The sequence below is a fragment of the Protopterus annectens genome, chromosome 8.part0, assembly GCF_019279795.1.
Source record: "Protopterus annectens isolate FY-2018-M chromosome 8.part0, PAN1.0, whole genome shotgun sequence".
Taxonomy (NCBI): Eukaryota; Metazoa; Chordata; order Ceratodontiformes; family Protopteridae; genus Protopterus; species Protopterus annectens.
The window spans coordinates 210068772-210082456 of record NC_056741.1 but is presented as its reverse complement, the minus strand read 5'-3'; the positions used below and the strand labels follow the sequence as shown (position 1 = coordinate 210082456).

Here is a 13685-nt window from a genome sequence, read left to right as displayed (position 1 = left end):
GCTTTGGCATGGATCAGCTTAGCTCTGACTTCTGCTTCAAGAGGGATCTCACTTGAGATGGAGGTGATCTCAGTTTCGAATCTGAGATCCCTCCCTTCTCTAGGTGGATCAGCATTTGAGGCTATAGAGATATCTATGACTGCAGTAGTCAGTCAGTCGGCCTGTTCCTATTTGAAACATAATTCCCCTGTCAAGCTTACATTCAGAGATTTAACCAGTCCCTCCACAAAGACAGTGAGTGCCTAAAACCTCAGGAATACCAAATAGGAATGGCCTCTTCTTCTGATACTTCCCCAGATCTTCCCACTGTGGAAGTCCCTAAGAAGAAGTGTAAGAGGAAGCACCTGGATTCCCCGGAGGAATCTGTCATGGAAGACACAGACTTCAGTGAGGGCAAAGGATATCCAAGATCACCTCCTGATGGTGTCTCCTTTAAAGACATCCTGGAAATCTTAAAACAGAGAGGTGATTGGAAGTCCAGCAATCCTTCTTCTAAGGAGTTGGTGTACCTGCAGGCTTTTGGTACTCACCCATCTACCTCCTGGATGACTCCACCCACTGATGTGCTTTCTTTCTACCTCCCATTTTCAGAAGGATCCCCAGTGTTCCACCTGATGCAAGGGAATAGGCAGTATTACAAATTTAAGAACTGCTAGAAAAAACAGTCATCCAGGAAGTCCCACCTAGACCACAGAAAATCAGGAACGTAATCAAGATTCTTTTTAATGGCAAAAAAGATGGGACAGGAGACCAATCTTGGATCTCAGAATTTTAAACAAGTCATTTCAATAAAAAAACTTCCAGATGGTCATGGTTCAGTCCATTCTTCCATTTTTGGAATAGGATGACCGGATGTGCTTAGTAGACTAACAGGATGAGTACTATCATATAATGATGAACAGGTTTTCCAGAGAGTTTCTCCATTTCTGTCTGGGAGCCAGTCACCACCAGTTCAGAGCTCTGCCCTTTGGTCTCAACACAACTCCAAGGATGTTCACCAAATACATGGTAGTAATAGCTGCTCACTTGAGACTGCTGGGATTCTGGGTTTTCCGTACTTGGATGACTGGCTCATTACTGCTCAACTGTTAGAGGCAAGAGAGCAGGTTCTCCAGACATATTCTCATCTGGGAATAACTATAAAATATGAAAAATCTCACCAGAAACTGACACAGACCTTAGAATTCATAGGAGCAATCTTGCACGCAAAGACAACAATAGCCACTCTTCCCCCAATGAGACTACAGAAAATCAGATCAGAAGTCATGATGATAATCAACAGCAAGAAAGTATCTACATATCTCGTTCTACAGGCCCTGGGGTCCATGGTGGCAGCTATAACTGTAGTCCCCTTAGCCAGATTTCATATAAGAATTTTACAGTGGCTGCTAGCAATACAATGGTTGATACTACACCAACCAATGTCAACTTCGATTGCAATAGCCATTTGCAAGAGAGATCTCAAATGGTGGATTCAGTCAGATCAAATCCTAAAAGGCCATCCTTTCCTCCCCTCTCAACCCAAGACCACAGTGACCATAGACGGTTCCCAGTTAAAGTGGTGGGGCATTATCTGGGGAACACGGTCCAAGACACTTGGTCCCCCATAGAGGCCAACTTGTATGTCAACATCCTAGAGATGAGATCAGTGCTTTTAGCATTGCAGGCCTTCCAAGATGCTCCCCCTTCAGGGACAATTGCCATTCAAATAGGTTCATAGGTTCATAGGTTGGTACTAGGCTATTGGCCCTAGGGCCTATATAAGCCTAGCCATAACAATTCCCTGGCTATTTCTTCCCACAATATTTACTTCAACTACTTTGCACTAGTTTGCTGCATCATCCAGCAAGGAGAAACCAAGTCCTCTCCCCTGTGTCAAATAGCACTCAGAGTGTTGCAGTGAATGATATCATCAAACTACTTTCTCATAGCAGCGCACATTCTGGGGAAGTCCAATGTGATAGCAGACAAACTGAGCAGATGCATACTCCTGCCTCACAAGTGGTCCCTCAGTCCAAAAGTGACAGAATATTTCATCAATGGGGTCAGCCTTGCTGTGATCTTTTCACCTCTCCCCTAAACAACAAGTGCAGCAATTGTTTTGCCCTAATCCCACATCAATGAGAATCACCGAGGGATGCTCTAGTCCACAATTGGCCCTCCAGTCTTCTGTATGCCTTTCCTGTGATTCCTCTAATTTCCAAGTTTCTACAGAAAGCAATCAGGTTGAAAACTGAGGTAATTCTCATTGCACCTCATTGGCCTTGACATATTTGGTTTCCCTTCCTTTGGCTTCATCTAATTCACCCACCTTGGATTCTGGACCCTGTTCCGGATCTTCTCTCCCATCTGACAGGCATGTCTCACCCAGACATTTTAAACCTCAAGCTAACAGCTTGGTCTCTCCAATTCCATTAATGGGCAGACAGTCTATGCTCTCTTCACCCATCCGACTCATTCTTTTGGCCTCTCACAAACCATCTACGTGTAAACTTTACAACAGTAAATGGAAAAGATTTGTTCTTTGGGCATGTCAAAATGATGTTGACCCGTTTTCAGCTCCTGTTCATAAGATTCTCAAATTTTTAGCCTCTCTGTTCAGTGCAGGGTCTTTGGCTTCTACTGTTAAAATTCATTTAACAGCTATATCCAATTTTCATATTGGATTTGAAGACTCATCTCTTGCTTCTCACAAACTTTGTAAAGCTTTTCTTGAGAGGTACTCTCCTGTTGAAGCCTCCATACAAAGACCCAACCCCTCCTTGGTACCTGAAGTTGGTTTTGCAAACAATCATAGAAACCCCTTTTGAACCTGCAGCACACTGTGATCTTAAGTTTCTGTCCTGGAAAACTATTTTCTTAGTAGCCATTACTTACACCAGAAGGACTTCAGAAATTCAAGCTTTGTCTTGTTAAACCACCATGCTTGTTTTTTTTCACAAATATAGGGTTGCACTAAGAACCAACTCCTCCTTTCTACCTAAGATAGTTTCAGAAATCAACATCAATCAAACAATTAACCTACCAGTGTTTTTCCCCAAATTTGCTAATAAAGGTGAATACTGCTTACACTTATTAGATGTTCATAGACAGTTATGTTTTTATCTTTATAGAACAAAAGATATAAGAAAATATGACCAATTATTTATCTCTTTCTCAATTACAAAACTAAGAAAACCAGTAAGCAAAGGGACATTGAATAGATGGCTAACATACTGCGCATCTGTCATCTACAACAAATTGGGGGTTGCTTTACTGAAACCTTTAAAAGCACATTCCACTTAAGACATGGAAAACTATTCTGTCTTCCAATCTAGAGCCTCCATGAATGATATTTGTGCAGCAGCAATTTGGGCTACTCCCCATCTTTCATTACTCATTACAAGTTTTATTTGGTTTCCAGTGGAAGAGCATCATTTGGTTCAATGGTGCTCAGGAACATCATTCCTTGAGTCCACCCAGGATCTAAGGTAGCTGGGGACTCTGTCCCACAGGTTGAGGATAGAATGAAAATTAACAACATCAGATTAAGAAGTTATGTACTTACCATAACATTCCATCTGTGTTGTCCATTTTCATTCTTCAACTACCCTCCCTCCAACCTCCATGCCCTTGGATTTATAGAGGAATGGATGACTAACAGATCATTATCTTTGGTATATAATTGTGGTTCCAGATATAGTCTCACTGAATGTCTTATGACTAATATTTCCTTCTGTCTGTCACCAAACTCAATCTAAGGTAACTGGGATAGATGCATTATAGGTAAAGGGTAAGCTTGAGAGATTATTTTGGTTACCACAAGCAATGATAGCAGCCGAGTCAGAACCAAACACATAGGTGAAAAAAGAATGAAAATGGACAACACAGATGGAGCATTATGGAAAGTACATAACTTATTTTTTTCAGTTAATAGGCTGTGAACTTAGGCTGTTGGAGTGGGGAGTGGGGTGTAAAAGTGCAGTGATTAAATTATATTTAGAATTAGCATAAGTTCCCTTATTTTTTACAAAGGTGGACATCTAGATTAATGCCCTTGGCTTAGGCTATTAACTAAAGTGTTGTGTAAGTATGTAGGCTTGTAAAATATGTTAAAATGATGTACATCATAAAAAAATGTTGTTTCTTGCATGTGCAACAATAGTAGCTTGTTTTTTCCCATTTTCCTATAGCATATATTCTCAATTGGAGTCAAGTTGTCTGCAGCTGATGGCAATTGAACAGGGGAATTCTGTACATTCTGTTCCTAGTCATATTTATAAAGTTTCCTTCATGCATCTTCAAAGAAGTTAGCTGTTTTTTCTCAATGCTGAATACTTTTACATGGAGATGAGCTGTCTGAATGTTCAAACAATTAGTACTGAGAGTTCTTTTTTTAAATTATTCATTTATCTATTTATTTATTTACATTTGTTGACCGGGAAAGTCTGACTGGATGCAGGTCCATTTTCAGTGGAGGCCTGGGGAGAAAACCTCCACAAATTAAAATATTACAGACATAGTTACAGATGAAGAATCCTAGCAATTAAAATATTACAGACATAGTTACAGATGAAGAACATAGTTCATTCAGTAGATAACTAGCATCTGTTCCATCCACGAAGTCATAGCAGATATTAACAATTGTTACAATAAGAAGTTACTGCCGCATAATAAGTAGATAGGCATGGAAGTATCAGAGCTTGCTGTAATCAAAGGTAGTTTGTCGGGTGGAAGAGAGGTAGAGGGTAGATGGAGTGGGAGAAGTTAGAAGGGAGAGTTAAAAGGGCATAGCCAGCATGTTTTTAGGTGTGCTTTAAGTAAAGCTTTGAAGTTGGTGCATAATGGTACAGAGGTTATTGTCAGGGGGAGGGTGTTCCATAATTTGGCTATAGCGCTGGGGAATAGTGCTTCTCCAGCAGTGTTATTGGCTCTAGTAACCTGTAATTGATTTTTGTTGCTGGATCATAGTGGTCTGGTGGTGAGATAGGGTTGGAGTAGATTCTGGAGGGATGGGACCTTTAGAGGATAGTTTACTAGCTTGTGGTGAGTGCAAGATGATACTATTGAAGGAGGTGAGGGAGGTCTAGCCAGCCTAGTTCAGTAAGTGAGAACAGTGGTGACTGTGGTAGGATGCCCCTGTGGCAAATTTGGCGATTTTGTTGTAGCAGGTCTCGAGTTTATTTAGATCGCATTGCCTTAGGTTGGTATATATTGGAGAGGCATAAAGTAGGGTGGAGATAAGGTGCAAATTTGCAACTGAAATCCTAGCTGCTTTGGTGAGGAGTTGCTTATTTCTGTATAAGGCTCCTAGTTTTTTGTTAATTTAGCATATTTACAATATATACAAGGCATGGAAGAAATTTAACATCACATACTGTTATATGATGTTAGGAATATATTGAATAATTCAGGTAATCTTATACAGTTTACACATTAAGAGTCTTGGTATTTCAGTAATGACAGTTCAAAGCTATCCTAACCACTAAAAGTCTTAGTATACTTTATAGATGTTACTCTGATCACTTATTTTTCGGTTTTATATAGTATTGCTGTTAATTTTATTTTATTTTTGTAAAAAGTTTTCTAGCTACTGCCAGTATGCTCCAGAAGATCTTTTTTGTTTGGCTTTTACAGATAAAAGAAGTGGAGAATTTATTAATATTATTATTATTAATCTAGTTAAACAGCAGTTGTCAGAAGATAACCCCTTAAAAAACAAATGTAACTCTTCCCAATGTACGTTTAATTTTTTACAATCCATAAACATGTGTGTCCATACAACTTTCTACATCTCCAACAAACTGAAGAAGTCATTTTACTAAATGTGGATATTTTATAGGGAGTAACAAACATTCTTTGTATATATTTCCACGTAAAAACTTTCCAGTATAAACCCGAAGAAGTTTGACTAACTGATATAAGTAATAAAGTTTTTATTCTTACCATCTATTGAGTCACTCAGTCCACTGTTATCTAAAAAGTGCCAGAATTTTGCATCACAATTATTATTATTTAAAATTAACTTATATAACTTGTACAAGCTTCCTTTGTAGGTCAATTTACTTTCAGTGATAGCATTCATATATTCATATAATAGGGAATAGTATTCTGTTCCTCTTCACTCATATTATCTACAAATTAATTTAATTTCTTACCGATGGATAATATTAATTGGTTAACAAATTCGCTGAACTTATAATCTTTCATTAAATATCCTGGTAAATTAACTTTTCCCTTTTCAAAGCAATCAGACCATAATACTAATCCTTTCCCTTTTCATTTTAACATTGTTCTGAGTTTCCTTAAATCTAGAGGTACGTGCAATGGGAAAGCAGAAAAAAATCCATTTTGATATTAATGGAGTTTCAAAACATTTCTTAACTGTTTTTTTAAGAAGTGATTTCATATATGCAACATCTAAAGACTGAAATGAAGTTCCTTTTAAGATAAATATTATTAACAAGATGAAAGGATTGTTACTATTTCTAATTTATCATATTTGATAAACTTATAAGAATTTCATATAATCTGCTCCTGAATGGTTTTCCATTGACTAGTGTAGGTTGAGTCTATCCAGAGTAAAAAGAGTTAACATTTGTAGCAAAAGAATAAGATTCTACATCTGGAAAGCTAATACCACCATACTCCCATAATCTTAAATGATTTCTGTTAACAATTCTCAGCTTTTTAGGTTACCATAATTGACATTTTCCCTTTTCCTTAAATTATTTTGTCAGGCAATAAAGCTATCAAATGCAATACATATATAATATTGGGTAACATAATAATTTTAATGAGTATTAACCTATCATCAGAAGTTTAAAAAAATCTATGTTTTAATAAGAAGTAACACTTCTTCAGTTATTGTTTCAATTTTATTATTAACAATGTTACTCACATCTTGGTAGTTTTTTAATCCTAATTATTTTAGTTCTTTTCCTTCCCAATAATATTTATGTTTATGTTTAAACATACTATATAGTAATTGATTTAACACTAATGTTTCAATGTAATTATTAAATTTCAGCAGTGATACTTCTTGAAACTTTTCAATTTCCTTATCTATGTGTTTGATTGAATAATTTAAATTTTTCGTAGTTATTAAAATTTTATTTGCAAAAACCTGTATTTTAGATGGACAATCTTTTTTAATTGAGAAGCCATCAATTTTTTTCATTGCTTCTTATAGTATTAGCTAAGGGTATGATAACTAATGCAAATAGTAAAGGGGACAAGGGACATCCTTGTTTTGTACCTTAAAGTGAATCCTTGAGAAATGTACAATCCAATTTTAACATATGCTTTGGAGTCACTATACAGGTTTTTTAACATTCCAATAAATTGTTCTGGAAATGCAAACACTTCTAAAGTTTTAAACAAATAGTTCCAATTGATATCTAAGCTAATTAGGGCAAATTTCTTGTTCATTCCATTTGCTAACTCTAAGATAGTTACTACTCTTTTTTATCATATGTTAATTTATTAACTATAAATCCCTTTTGATCTTTATCAATTAATTTATCTACTAAATCTCTTAATCTTGTAGTGAAAATAGAAGAAAATATGTTATAGTCTACATATAATAATGAAAGAGGTGTATATGAGGAAACTAACTTAGCATCCTATCCTTGTTTACGCATAGGTGAGATTACAGAAACTTTCTGAGAGGGAGGAATTATTTTATCACTCTGAATTATCTTGAAAACACCACTCAGTAATTTTAAAATATTTAATAGAAGCTATATAAAACTATATAATTCCATACTTAAATCATCTAACCCTGGAGCCTTACCATTTCCCCCTTTTTTTAAAGCTTTTTTAACTTCTGTTATGGTAATAGGCTTATTTAACATAGATATTGTTGGTCGTTATGTTTATTAGTAACATTTTTCATTAAATACATGTCAATTTTGTGATCATCGGGAATATTATTTTTATCTTTATTAAGATCCTCGTAGATTTTTTAAAAATATTAAGCATTTCCTCTATGTCTGAAGTAAACTTAGCATAAGGATTTTGGATTTTATTCATTTGTGTCCTTTTGCTTAACATCTTACTTCTACTGGCTTATCTATTTATATTTTTATGAAGTCATCACATAACTGTGCAATTTTATTTTTTCTAAAGCTGTCTCTATCATTAAAAATGTTTGATATTTTGTCATTATCTTTTTAATGACTTCAGTATTATCTAATTTCTTTATTTGTCATTCAAAGCTCACTTTTTATATTCCATCTTGTATTTCTAACATGCCAGTCTAAGCAGTGAAAATGAGAGTGTTAACCTGTGGGCAGTGATGGCTGGAGGTAATGTCACTTATTACTCCAAACCCTGACCATGGGGGTCCTGCCTGAGCAGGACTCCCTTGTGGTAAAATGGTGACTTCCATGGCTCCCAAAGTAGCGCCCCAAACTAAAAACCCAAACTGCTTTTATAAGACATTTAAAAAAGTCAGAAAAATCTCACGTACACTTAAGAAGTGTTTGCAATAGCTAAGTTGTTGTTGAAGTAGAAACAAAACAGGAAATGTGAAGCATTGCATCAAGCTGTGCACAATCTTATCGTTCAAATGTTCTCAGTTTGTCAGTTTTAGTTCTGCCCCTCTTAATTCCTACTATAACTGCACAGCTTGTGGGAAATTACACTATTTTCCATCAATATTTGGATGATGTAAACTACTACTTAAACTAAATGTTGCAGCATATTCTTGCGTCTGTAAATATGTATATTATCATTTGCTTGTTAACATGTCCATGTGTCTGTAAATTTGTTTTGTTCATTTCTTAAGTCATCCTATTTACCCGGACTGTGCCTGTAAGTAGTCCAGTAAGAGGAATGCACTACTCAGGTAAACACATTAAATTTAATACATTGTCTTTAATAAATAATGACAGTGATTAACGTTATACACTTATTTAACTTAAAATAGTATAATTTCCTGATGTTCTCTAATTGTTGATTTGTTCTATGATATTTGTTGATTTTACTTTTTGCAACTGTTGTAATAATCTGTAATATTTCTGGAGCTTTTCTCCTCAGGTCTCCACTGAAAATGGGCCCCTGGCTCAGCTGGACTAACCCGGTTAATAAATGTCAATAAATAATAAAATAAATAAACAACTCTTTATCTCACTTTTTCATTTTTTTTTACTAGCCCATCTTCCCATTCCATCTTTAATATGCATTTTTAGGAATCCTATACCATACTAATACTTTACTAACCTGACCATTATCATTCAAAGATTAAAAATTTCTTGATTTGCTCATTAAGGTAACTCTTAAATTATTTTAATTTCATCATATATACTTGGATTCTATAAATAATCTGAAATTTCCTTATATTCATTAATATTACTAATTAGTGCACTATGATCAGTAAACAGACAAAGAATAGTTGTAAAATAATTCACTTTATTATTAAGTAAATTTGTAGAGGTATGAAGCCTATCAATTCTAGTTCGTGCCCCATGCACATAAGAAAAACGAGTGAAGAAAAATAACTTATCTTCTGCTTTTAGTATTATATCATCTAAATTATTATTACTTGTTCATCTGTTTAGTGCGTTAGCTGATGCCAGTATTTTAGCTTTCTTCTGTTCACTTTTATCTTCTATATTAGATATGCATTTAAAATCCCCTGCTAAAATTAAACTACACTTCTAATAAATTTGTAGTAAGTTTAAAATGATTTTTAGCCACTTTTGCACCTATTTCAGTGATCCAGTAAAAATTAGCTAGTGTATAGAGTTTTCCATTATATTTAATTACTACAAATGTATGCATTCCTTTGCGATCATTAATGGATTCCAAGATCTTTCATTTCAGTAAATTTTCTCCAAGGTATAGTAGTTCTCTCATCTTTTCATTAAAAGAGGCAGATTACAACATTTTATAACATAAGATGTGATGTTGTCAGTCTTCACTTAATCCTTGACTGTGGGTTGGGTCCCATAACTCGGAACTGACTCAGTCATTATTCCAGCTCACACCTTCCAATAACTCTCGAGCCTAGCTTTACAAACAATGCTCCTGTCAAGACTACCTTGGATCTCTTTTGCCGCTATAAGTGCCAGACACATTTCTTTCCTGTCAATTCTTGAGTTAACCTTTTCTTATAACTGTAAGTGTTATTTACCCTTTTGTTCAAATCTTTAGTGAGTAGTTGCTTCCCTACCTCTGTATTCTCTTACCCAGCTCCTTTTTCCTTAACACAAGTAGTGTTTTCTCCCCCTTCCTTGCTTACCCTTACGGTAATCTTCCATACCATTGTTGGTGCCCCCCTTTCTCTCTATCAAATTAACTGCTATGGTAAATCTTTCTTACCATCGCTGGTACATTTTCTTTTTCTAGGTATTAAAAGAAGATTTTTTTTAAATATATAGATATGTTATTATCTCTAAAAGAGAAATGATAATTAAACAGCTCTTTGATGGGATATTTTAGAAATGCAAGTTATATAGACTAAGACAGAATATTAGTGAGGAAATAAGACAGAAAAATGTATTTAAATAAACTGCTTATATGAAAAATATTTATTACATACACTTCCATATGCCAGAAATGTGAATGTACACAATCTCATATAATTGACATAGAAAATCAAATTAAATATTTGAAAATCTGAAAGCTGAAATTTGAAGCTTGGTCATGTGAGCTTTGGAGCTTTTTCTTTTTGCATATTGCATGTTATTGCATTCACTAATGCTAGCTGAAGTAATTAATTTCACAAGTCAGAGCTGAAATTTGAGTATTAATCAGATTGCTTAATCAGTGCACCCATTTTGAAAGAAAGTAAAGTAGATTTTTCAATATGTTTAAACCTGGGAACGGAGAATGGGATTTGAATTAAGCACACTGTAACTTTTAAATATACTATAGAATGCAAATATTTTTGACCCCATAGAAATAGCAAGACATTCTCTTTGACCTCAGTAATGTAATTAATTTTATGAAGTAGTTTAATAAGCTCAAGTATTTTTAAATATTTTGATATTTGTCATGTTAAGAGTGCTACACTATCTTGAGATATAAACATATATACTTTAAAAATTATTTCATAGTGTTTGTTAGATCTATAAAATATGTGTATATATTTTAGCAGATAAATATATGTGTGCATTGGTAATACCAAAAGAGAACACTGTCGATGCCAGGAAATGCTTTTAACGATCTTTTTATTCCACAAATTATAAATACAGATTGAGCGCTTTCATCCCCTCCTGGGGATTTCATCAGAATCTGCAAACTTTCATTTTTATCCCCCTTAAATACCCTACCCAATTCTGATGTCACACTTTAATTAATTCATCATTTAATCACAATGTTAAAAAGATAGCAAACAAATACATTTCATTCACTTTCATAATAAAACATCCTACTGATGTGTATTTAAAAGATAGTTCTGAAATATTCTTAGTATTAATGCATAAAAAAGACACATTATTGTCTAATAAAATTCTGGGTTGAATTAAAATCAATCATAAATGGCTTTATGCAGGTTCTACTTGTATTGTTCTGCCTTTTTATTCAACACAGGCTTTATGGATATAATTTCATTCAACCCAGAATTTTATGGATTCGCTGGATGAGTTTACGCCAAATTTTTCCCCTATTCGGCGTCATGAGTTAAATCAGGTTCAAACAGAATTGGCGACAGTGAAGGGTGAGTTAGCCAGACTCATTGAGATGCTCACTCAATTGGAAAATACTGCTTTAACTGTTAAAAGTAAAAGAAAGCATCACTCGTCGCTTTTGAGTGACGTGGACAAAGTAGACACAACCACCTGAAAGTACAGAGACGAGGATGGGAGAGGCGAGGTGAACACCAGCTCTTCAAATTGTTTAAACCCCTTGGAACAAGGGGTAGAAAATCAGCGATTGACTGGGCAGGCAGTCAAGCGAGTAGGAATGTAGTAAATGGTGCTCGTCCAAAAGAGACTGTACACAGAAGGGAAACAAACTCTGCGAACAAAGGAAACAGTGACGCTAGATCTAGAGGGCACAGTAATGTAGCCAGGAGGTATAGTAACAGTTTTTCAAACAAAACTGACATTTATAGACATACAAAAGACTTTGAATACCTTTTGGCAAAGCAGTATACCTTTTGTGTCGTCGATAAAAATATATGTAGTGATAAAGAGACTTTTAAATATAATGAAAAATTTGGTGGTACTCTGAAAGAATGTTTGCAATGTTTTGAAACTAAAATGCTTTTAGTTAAGAAAATTCAAATTGAGAACGGATACTTAGCAGAATGTATTGCGAAAAAGGTGGTCCCAAAGGGACTTAGAATTTTTAAATTTCCGTTTGGACTTGATTATGATGACAATTTATTGAATGAATTCAGGGAAATGTTTGATAGGTTTGTGTTTGAATTGATTCAGAAAATTATTAAATACAATGATGCCAAACTTATTGTGTTAATCAAACAAATGGAAGAGTTAGATAAAAAGATTAAAACAGATTTGTTATTTTCAGAATACAAAGCTACTTATTATAAAAAAATTGATAATGTGGATTTTAAATGTAACAGGCTTTTTGAAACAAAATGTAAGAAAATGCAGAGGGATTTAGCTGATTATAAACACAATAGAGTGTATGTTTACAAAACTGACACTATTAGTAAACACAAGTTTAATAAAAACAATCAAAGTAAGAAGAATTTGGAACAAATGAACAGAGAACATAACGACATGGATAAATCACCTTTTTTATACCACCAAGAGTGGGATGTAAGAAGGTTAGAAGAAAGAAGCCCGAACCCATATGTGTGGAGGAAGGGGGGCAAATACAACAGATAGACATGACTGAGAGAATAATAACAAATGGTTTGATACATACATATAAAGGGTACCATATATACAATTTTGCAGGGATTGATATCAAGAAAGAACACTTCCAATTAAGTATGAAAGGGTTGAAATTTGTACCAACAAAAAGTATGGACTATTTAGAAACAATTATTAAATTAAAATTATTTTTACGGAAAATTAATTTAGGATACATATGTGAAGATCTATCAATAGGAAGTAAAAAAGTATTAAGCAACGAATTTAAAAGGAAAAGTACATATAATCCACCTTTAGATCCCACCCTAAGTTGTTTGGAAAAAGCAATTACTAATGAAATTTATGAACTTAAAGCTAAAGAAGGGAAATTATACTACAGTAATTTAACATTTAGTGAAAAAGAGATGTTAAAGAATTTGAAAGAGGATGGGAGTATAAGAATAATGAAGCCAGACAAAGGTGGTGGGATGGTGTTTTTTGATGCCCTAGAATACTCACAAAGAATGTTTGACATGCTTTCGGATATACAAACATATCAACGATCCTCCCTTAATGAGTTAAACATTAGTTGCAGAAAAATTGAATATTATTTAGAAGATTCTTTAATTGATGAAAGAATTTCTGTAGAGACATATAATTTTTTAAAAGTATTTAATCCCAGAGTTGCTAGCATATTTGGCATACCTAAAATCCACAAGGGTCTGGAGAATTTATCATTTAGACCAATAGTGGATTGGAGAGGGTCTAAGACATACCCTTTTGGTTTAGTGGTAGATGGGTGGTTGAAAAATATGCTATATAACAACGAACACGTATTAAAATATTCATGGGATTTCTTAGGGTGTATGAATGACACCATTTGTACTAAAGACATTACTTTTCTTTCAATTGATGTTATAAATTTATATACATCCA

At 34.3% G+C, this 13685-nt stretch overlaps 1 protein-coding gene across 1 annotated transcript in view; it reads right to left on the bottom strand.

Annotated features, from left to right (window-relative positions):
- Nucleotides 1-13685, bottom strand: part of LOC122808192 (guanylate-binding protein 2-like) — a 994936-nt gene that overhangs the window by 515038 nt on the left and 466213 nt on the right. The gene's annotated exons all lie outside the window — the stretch shown is intronic.